The sequence below is a fragment of the Podarcis erhardii genome, assembly GCF_964252035.2.
Source record: "Podarcis erhardii genome assembly, chromosome: W".
In the NCBI taxonomy this organism is placed as follows: Eukaryota; Metazoa; Chordata; class Lepidosauria; order Squamata; family Lacertidae; genus Podarcis; species Podarcis erhardii.
The window spans coordinates 9,171,718-9,181,846 of NC_138506.1; positions in this window are offsets into that span (position 1 = coordinate 9,171,718).

The following is a 10,129-nucleotide window of genomic DNA, read 5'->3' on the forward strand; positions in this document are numbered from 1 at the left end:
GGTGGGACCAATTCGGATGGTCCGCCCCTGCCACTTAATGGATCCAAATGGTTTCCAGAGAGTGGTAGGGGATGCTTTATCCCATGTTGATGGCCTTTCAGCTGATTCCCTGGTGGCCCGCTGGAATGCGGAGTTAACCAGGACTATCATCTGTCTGGCTCCAAAGCGCCCTCTCCGATTGCATGGAGCCCGGACAGCCCCATGGTTTTCTTTGGAGCTGAGGGCGAGGAAACAATCGCTGAGACGGCTAGAGCGCCGGTGGCAGAAAACTCAGTTTGAATTGGACCGGACACAGGTTAGAGCTCAACGTCGAGCCTACCAAGTGGCGATAGTGACGGCAAAGAAGACTTTCTTCACCGCCCTATTGAATCTGCAGAAAATAGTAGCAGGAGACTCTTTCAGGTGGTTTGCAATTTAACGGAACCACCTTTACCACCGGGGCCTTATAAAGACCCCAAGATCTCCTGCAACGATTTTGCAAATTTTTTTGCAGATAAAGTAGCTCATATTCGGAAGGAGGGTAGACACCACCGTGGGAGCAGGGCCGGGGCAGGAGAGTGCTAGAGCCCTGTCTGGTCAAGTTGCATGGAATCAATTTCAATCTGTTACCCCTGAGAATGTGAACAGGCTGCTTGGATGCGTGAAACCAACCACCTGTCTCCTTGATCCTTGCCCATCCTGGCTAATAAAAGCAAGCTGGGAAGGGCTGGGTGATGGGCTCTGTGGGGTGGTGAATGCTTCCCTCTGTGAGGGAGCATTCCCAGACCTGCTGAAAGAGGCGGTCATTAAACCGCTTCTTAAAAAAACATCTTTAGACCTGGCCAATTTGGCCAACTATCGCCCAGTCTCAAATCTTCCATTCTTGGGCAAGGTGATTGAGCGCGTGGTTGCTGAACAACTCCAGGCACGCCTGGAGGATGCGGACCATTTGGATCCCTTCCAATTGGGATTCAGGCCTCATCATGGGACTGAAACTGCCTTGGTCGCGCTGGTTGATGATCTCTGGCGAGCTAGGGACAAAGGTGAGAGTTGTTTCCTAGTTCTGCTGGATCTCTCAGCGGCCTTTGATACAATCGACCATAACATCCTTCTGGACCGTCTAGAGGGGCTGGGAGCTGGGGGCACTGTTATACAGTGGTTTTGCTCCTTCCTCCTGGGCCGTGTTCAGAAAGTGGTGGGGGGGATGAGTGTTCAGACCCTTGGGCCCTCACTTGTGGGGTGCCTCAGGGTTCCATCCTCTCCCCCATGCTTTTTAACATCTATATGAAGCCGCTGGGAGAGATCATCAGGGGGTTTGGACTGGGTGTCCATCAATATGCAGATGATACCCAGCTCTACCTCTCTTTCAAATCAGAACCAGTGAAGGCGGTGAAGGTCCTGTGTGAGTGTCTGGAGGCGGTTGGAGGATGGATGGCGGCTAATGGATTGAGGTTGAATCCTGACAAGACAGAAGTACTGTTTTGGGGGGACAGGGGGTGGGCTGGTGTGGAGGACTCCCTGGTCCTGAATAGGGTAACTGTGCCCCTGAAGGACCAGGTGCGCAGCCTGGGAGTCATTTTGGACTCACAGCTGTCCATGGAGGCGCAGGTCAATTCTGTATCCAGGGCTGCTGTCTACCAACTCCACCTGGTACGCAGGCTGAGACCCTACCTGCCCGCGGACTGTCTCGCCAGAGTGGTGCATGCTCTAGTTATCTCCCGCTTGGACTACTGCAATGTGCTCTACGTGGGGCTACCTTTGAAGGTGACTCGGAAACTACAACTAATCCAGAATGTGGCAGCTAGACTGGTGACTGGGGGCGGCCGCCGAGACCACATAACACCGGTCTGGAAAGACCTACATTGGCTCCCAGTACGTTTCCAAGCACAATTCAAAGTGCTGGTGTTGACCTTTAAAGCCCTAAACAGCCTCGGCCCAGTATACCTGAAGGAGCGTCTCCACCCCCATCGTTCTGCCCGGACGCTGAGGTCCAGCGCCGAGGGCCTTCTAGCGGTTCCCTCATTGCGAGAAGCAAAGTTACAGGGAACCAGGCAGAGGGCCTTCTCGGTAGTGGCGCCTGCCCTGTGGAACGCCCTCCCATCAGATGTCAAAGCGATAAATAACTACCTGACATTCAGAAGACATCTTAAGGCAGCCCTGTTCAGGGAAGTTTTTAATCTGTGATATTTTAGTGTATTTTTGGTTTTTATGGAAGCCGCCCAGAGTGGCTGGGGAAACCCAGCCAGATGGGCGGGGTACAAATAATAAATTATTATAATATTATTATTATTCTGTCCAACTGAATCAAAGTTAAAACTGGACTCAAATAGACAATTGCTGGCTATGGAAGCTTCTACCTTTAATAACATTTTTCTTAGAAAGAACACCATATTTTCATAGTCATATAGTCATAATACTTCCAAGGATTCCTCAGAACAACAACAACAACAACAACAACAACAACAACAACAACAACACTTTTCTCTCAAAAGGAGACCTACATAAGGCTTAATGAAATACATACACTGCATTTTAGCTTGCAAGAGCATTTGTGCTCAACTAGGCTAGTTGCAGCAGAAACATTAGGCTAATTTCACAGCACATTCCAAAGTAGACTAGAACACGGCTGCAGACTAGCTCTCTCATAAACTCAGTTACAAATTTATTTCCTCTTTAGTTGTCTAAGGAAGGGGGGGGCAATCCCCCTCTCAGAACACAGGTAAGCACATACACAGGATTTATTTTTCTTTTCTCTCTTTTCTTTCTCCCACTTGGAGGAAGACTCTCCTTTGGAGCCTCTCTCAAATAACAAACATTTGCACACTTCATTCTCATATTTGTCTTGTTTAAGATTGATAAGGCCCAACATGGCTTCCTTAGATTAAATTTTTGAAGCTAGCTTGCATTTTTTTAGATGGCACATTTAAGATAGGCAGCTACTGGATGTTACCTAAAGCCAAATTAAACACAGGAAAAACGTTTCTTAAACACATGTTGGGAAAGATTGAGGGCACAAGAAGAAGGGGACGACAGAGGATGAGATGGTTGGACAGTGTTCTCGAAGCTACAAACATGATCTGACCAAACTGCGGGAGGCAGTGGAAGACAGGAGTGCCTGGCGTGCTCTGGTCCATGGGGTCACAAAGAGTTGGACGTGACTAAACGACTAAACAACAACAATGGTTCTTCTATAGTTAGTACTTTCTGGCCAACTGAAATTCTTTTTATTTTCTCATTTTCTCTTATTGTCCTTAGAAGGTCTTCCAGTACCAATATGAATAATAGTGTTGAAAGTGGATTTACTATCAATTTTGCTTTTTGATCAGAGTATATAGCTTTTATACCTTTTATAAACGATTGTCCAATGCCCATTAATTCCATATTCTTTATCATAAAATCCCAGGATATATTATCAAAGGCCTTTTCCACATCTACAAACATTAACATCGCTGGTTTATGGCCGTCAGGTATTCAATTATGTTCACAATATTCCTTATATTATCTTTCATCTGACTACCAGGAAGAAAGCCTGCTTGATCTTCATGCATTGTCTCATTCATTACTTTTTTCAGTCTATTTGCTAAGATACTAGCAAATAGCTTATAGCCATTGTTCAACAGCGAAATTGGCCTATAATTTTTCACTTGTAATAAATCAGAATCGGATTTTGGTACTAATGTGATATATGCTTCTTTCCATGTTTCTGGTATTTCTCCCTTACTTAATATGTTATTCATCACTTCTTTCAATGGTACAAGTAGGGTGTGCTTTAATTCCTTATAATATTTTGCTGTGAATCCATCTGGCCCTGGTGCCTTTCCACTTTTCAATTGTTTTATTGCTTCTTTAATTTCTTCTTCCTCTATTCTTCCATTTAGCCGTTCCTTCTTCTCTGTCGGAATTTGTTGCACTCCTTTCTGTTTCAAGAATTCCTCTATCTTTTTACGTCCTCCTTTCCAGTTTTTTTTTTATACAGTTGTTTATAAAAGTTAACAAATCCTTTTCTAATTTCTTTCAGATTTTCTACTTCTTTTCCATCAAATATTATTTAGTTTATTGCACTTCGTGCTTTTCTTTTTTTTAATTTGCCACGCCAACCATTTAGCTGATTTGTTGGCATGTTCAAAGTTCTTCTGTCTCATTCTTTTAATATTCCATTCCACTTCTTGATTGATTATCATTGCAAATTGGCTTTGTAACATCTTAATATTTTGATTAATTTTTGGGTCTCTCGGATTTTTTATTAGTTTTTTCTTATTTTCCATAATCTGATTTAAAATCTCTTTTTCCCCTTTCTCTCTGAATTTATTCCTGATGCTATTTTGTTGTATAAAGAAAGCTCGCTTAACCGCTTTACTGGCATCCTAAACAACACTCATTTTGATTTCATAGGTCATCTCTAACAAAGATTGCCATGGCAGAGGTGTGCCTGCGCCTGGGAGTTATAGTTTTGGAGTGATAGTTTGCACAACCTTTTCTGGACACCGTCCGAGAGACTAGGTAGGCAAATAGAAGTAAAGGGGAAGAGACACACAAGACCCTCCTCTGGGCAACTCCGATGGATTCGGGTCTGTGGTGAAAATTAGGTGATGGAAAAGGGAGGGAGAAAGTTTAGATTTGAAGGAAGGAAAGGAAGAGTTAACGAATTTTGGTTGCTGTGGTTTAGAGAACCCAAACCACTACCCATGTTTCCTACTTATACTCACTTCCGCATGCGCTGTTCCTGGTGATCCCAGGATCTCTTGACTGGTTGTTTAAGGCTGGCCTGATCAAGCTTTGCTTCCTCTGGTTAACCCTGCTGGACCTCCAGTTATTTCCAGACCCTGGGATCGCTGGAGGACTGCTTGTTCCTCCTGGCAAACTGCCTGGTGTGCACTGGATCACCAGTTCTTCCTCGCTTCCAGAATCTGGGCAACCAAATGTCCCTTCGTGGTCGCCATCTGTTGTAAACAAAATCTGCCCTTTTTCCCTTATGGGGTATCCAAGAGCCCATATAGAGTCCTTATGTAGGTTCCCTATTGGTAGGAGAAAATAACAGAGGCCAACCAGAGAACATTGAGAAGTAAAGCAGCTAGTAAGCCTGATCTTTATTGATCAGTTGCAACAGGGTGCTCCCCTCACACGCAGGAAAGGAGGAGGAGCCCAGAACAAAGGTGTGCCTGCCCTTATATAGACATTTTAAATTCCCTGCCCTGGAGCTCAAGACCACCACTCCATACATCATACATACACCACAGAAGGGGTGTAAACCAAGACCACCCCCCACAAGCATCATACCTACATCACAAAAAATGTGGTCTAAAACAGAAATTTGAATGTAGCAAGTTCTTAACCCGAGGTACTATTTCTGGGTTAGCGGAGTCTGTAACCTGAAGCGTCTGTAACCTGAAGCATCTGTAACCCGAGGTACCACTGTACACAGGTCATGTTGACAGTCCACTTTTTCTTCTTAAAGTGGCAAGTGTTAATAATATGTCCATCTTACAAAAATCACTTAGAGGGTTTCCACAATTGCTAAACAAATCCTGTTAAATAAAAAAATGTCCATATTGCACTTTGTTTTCTCTCCTATCCTTCCCCAGGCAAAGTCACAAGCTTAATAATTGTTGTTGTTAATATTACTAAAATTTATTACCTGCCCTTCACCCTAAGGTGGGTTACAACATTAAAATGCAATATTAAAACAGTTTAAAACTAACTTACAACCACAGAAATAAGGTGGATTCTAAAACTGTACACCTCAGATGTCAAAAGCTGCAGTAAGGAAGTGTGTCTTCAGCACTCTGACCGGAATCATCATAATGAAGGTGCCAGATTGCCCTCTATGGGGAGGGAATTCTACAACTTATGGGCTGCCACATAAAACACCCTCTCCTGTGTCGTTGCAAAAAACCAACAACACCCCAAGCTCCTGAGAGCAGAGGAACCACTAAGAAGGCCAGCTCTGCCAATCTTGGCACCCAAGAGGATCTCTAGTGAAATAGCTGCAGAGCTGCTCACGATCTTTGTGTTATCACGGATGCTAGCCGGTAGGCATCTTCTGCAGCCAGTTTTCCCTGGTTCACTCTGAAATTTGCAGGAAACAGTGTTGTGTTTAAGCTTATCTTGGGGAAGAAAGATCATTTTGAGCTGAATATGGCATGGATTCCTGCAAATTGTCTCAACTGCTCATTAATGACCCTGTTGGCGAGCTGCATGTCTGAGACCCCAGTGCTGGTGTAAAAGCAAGTGAGCAGCTCTGTGGGAAAGTGCAAGAGTCTATGGGAAGGTTATGAAAAGCAACCACTTTGTGATCCCATTCCCTATATGGACCCGGTTCCCTGCAGGGCCAAAACAAGCACTTGGGTCACATATGTTGTTTCCCCTGAAGAATAGCCAAGCCTAAGACGCACTGCGGATTCCTTCACCACCCGCCCCATAATTGCCTTCATTCTGCAAAGGCTTTTTGTTGTGGCTGCATGCTGGGCTAATAGCTTCTTCCTATTATAAACCTTGAGGAATTGTGTGTGTGAAAATCTGTGCTGAGGAAGAGGGTGTCCCCTCCTGCAGCTGAAGGATGTGGTGCATCCTCAGTAGGCTTTGTGCTGTCAATGCTGGACATGCGCCTCCCTTTGTGGGTAGCAGTGTTCTTCAAGGAATTTAGGTAGCGTTGGAGAAATTACTAAGGCATTGGCATCAGTAGGCTGCATTGATGCTGTGGGGCCACAGGAAAGATCCAGAATGTGTTGGTGCAAGTAGAATCTAACTCTGAATGTTTAAAGGAAGTTTTTTGTAACCCTTCTGGCTATGAAAGATGTGTGTGGATGATACCTACTGAAAGCTCAGAAGCTAGAGAGTTGCTGCCTGTCAGATTTCTTTCTAGGCCTGTGTGTTAAAAGTTAAGGTGATTCATGTTGGGGGCTATGTTATGCGCTCCATGCGCAAAAGTGAAATGTGCATAAGCGGGGAGCACCCTGGAGAGTCCTCATGGGTCATGAGGAGACTCTCCCCAGAGCCTGAAGATGACTGTAATCTGTCTCCATAGTTGGAGCCAGTAAATGCTTCTGGATACCAGTTGCTGGAAACCTTAGGGAGGGGAGAGTGCTGCTCTTGTGCCCAGGTCCTGCTTTCAGGTTTCCCACAGGCATCTAGTTGGCCACTGTGAGAACACGATGCTGGATAAGATGGGCCATTGGCCTGATCCAGCAGGCTTTTCTTATGTTCTTAAATTATATAGCAGTTAAGTGGATAGAGCATTTCATTCCCTTCCAAGTGGGGAGGAGATTGTTTCCTAAGCTTGAGTGGTGCTGGTTTTAAGAATGGGAGGGAACTTGTTGTGTCTTGTGAATAGGCTTGGAAGTACTCAAGGCAGTGCCTATGAGTTTTGTCAGGGAGATTAGCATGTCAGAAATTTGAACCAGGGACCTGTTGTTGAACATGGTCACTCACATATTAAACTGTGTTACTGATAAGCCTATGGGAAGTTATATCTTGATACCTAGGAAACCAAAGCTGCTGCTGTTATAAGTTTTTGGGTCAGTTCTTTTTGGTGAAAGTAGTGGGACAAATGCCATTTTATTCATTGATAAATAAAGCCTACTATTTATGGGGTATGAAGTATAGTATGTGACATCTTCTTTAGAAGAATACAATACTAGCAAGGATGATCGTAATCTGCCCCCCACCCCAAAATCTAAGTTTTTTAATGACAAAAATGACCCACAACCCCAATCCTGGATGGATATGTATATAGGAACATAGCAACAAAAAACAATCCATGTCGTGTTGAAATCAGTGGTTAAAATCAGTGCAGATTTGAAAGGCTCCACCTATCATCTTGATTCAGAATGGTGCCCAATTCTGTTCAAGCATAGATGAAAACCTTCTGCTTGATCTCAGGAACCATTGTGCCAAATTTAATTGTGATACCTTTGTTGGTTTCTGTGTGTTGCCATTGTGCAGTGCTTGGAGTCACAAGACTCTGTTTTGCATACCAGACATTCCAGGCTGTTGGAAGTCTCACGGAAGACGGGAGACTGATGTGATGTTACTGTTTCCTGTTACTTTGTTTTCCAGTTGCTCTCTGCTTTCACAGAGAGAGCATGTATATTTGTTTTCTGTCTGAGTAATTAGGAATAAAACTTTTAGCAATATACCCCATGTTTCTCATCCTTCCCTGCGTGCTGGATACTCTGCGTAATGGGAACGTGCTTGGAGCCTCATCAAAGGCTCAGGTCGTTAATCACGTCGGAGGACTCGACCGAAGGATCAGCTTTATCAGCTCGGTCGTAGTGGAGATTCCGACAACCTTAAGAGGTGTCCAAATGCAAAGCAAATGGACAGTTTTCCATAATGTAACATGAATGTTAGCATTAGGATTATGAGGCAGGCATGATGAGATAAGTAACACCAGGTTGTCTTTGGACTGTCTCTTCCCACAGTGAATGCCCCTCCTCCTTTCTTCCCTGCTTGGTAACATGGACTCTTCCCATTGGCTCTCTTGCAGAGACTTACCTCAGTATGGGCAGAAACAGTGGCAATCGTATTTTGGGTGGACTTTTGATGTTTACACCAAACTCTGGAAGTTCCAGCAGCAGAACCGGTAAGAGCCGACTCTGCATCAAGATGGCTGTCTACCTCTTCCAGGAACACGTGGGCCAGAGTTGTGTGTGTGATGGTGCCAGTTGGCTAGGTTGCCCAGGCCACCCTCCTTTCCTGGGCAAGAGAGCCTTAAACAACCCTCAGAAAAATAGAGCATTAACTCAATGGAGAAAATACAATTCATAGTGCAAGTTAACTGTTTTTCCAGTCATGGATTCATAGAATTGTAGAGTTGAAAGGGACCTTGAGGGTCATCTAGTCCAACTCCCTGCGATGCAGGAATCTCAACTAAAGTATCTGTGACAGATGGCCATCCAGCCTCTGCTTATATATATTTTTTAAATAATATTTATTACTTTTAAACACTACAAAAAGGAAAGAAAAAAGAAAAAAAGACAAAAAAGACAATACAATACAATATAAAAACATTACACAGCACTAACACAATAAGCTAAACAAAACAAAACAAAAACAATTTAACACACATCATACAATTTCAATGTCATATCTTTCATTTACTTGTTTCAACGACCTCCGCACACCTCCCTTTTTGTATTCCACTTCTGTTAATTGTTTCAGCAATTCCTTTCCATCTTTCTCTGTTTTCTGTCCTATATTTATCTTAACATATTCTAACCTTATTTTTCCCTAATACTCTAATAATCTATTTATACTTAATTCCTTATAACATTTCTACTAAAGCCATATAACTTCATTCCAACATTTTTCCAACATTCATCAATTTTACAATATTTCTATAAATAGTCTTTAAACTTTTTCCAGTCTTCTTCCACCGACTCTTCTCCCTGGTCTCGGATTCTGCCAGTCATTTCCGCCAGTCCATATAGTCCATCAACCTGGTGATCTTCTGTCCGATGCTCTTAGCTCTTTTCCAAGTCCCTTCTGCAGATCTTCTTCGTATTTATACAAAAACTTTACTTAGTCTTCTACTGATCTTATTTTTATCTTCCTTCCTTTGAAGCTGAAGAATAGACCTTGGGGAAACTCCCACCTAAAGATGGTTTTATTCCTTCTCAGCAAGGCAGCCAAATCTCCATAGTTAGACCTAAGATCCAAAAGGTATTTCGGGACGTCTTTAAAAATTTCCACTCTTGACTGTTGTACTTCTAGGTTCTTCTGGTAGTGCCAACAGTCTCTTATTCTGTTCTTCTCTTTTTTCCCTCCTCTTCCAAGTCTGAAGGCCCTCACAGTTTTAATCTCTTCTTGGCCCAAGTCCAAGTCCCAAAAATCAGCAAATTCCTGTGTGAGGAAGTCTATCAAACTTTCCTTCTCCAATTCAGGTAGGGCTCTGATCCTCAAATTCGTTTGTTTTTCTTTAAGTTCAATCATAAGTTCTTTAAGTTCTTTAAGTTCAATCATAGCAAGCGTCGACTTATGGTCATCCAGTTGCCTCTGTAAGGCTGGGACTCTCTCTCTCTCCAATTGTGTTACATTACACAACTCTGGCTTTAATGCAACTCTGGCTTTAATGGAATTAGAGAAGAAAGGGAAAAATCTGAAACTGAGACTTGTCCCTGAGGAGGAGGGGGACAACCTAAAGGAATTCCTT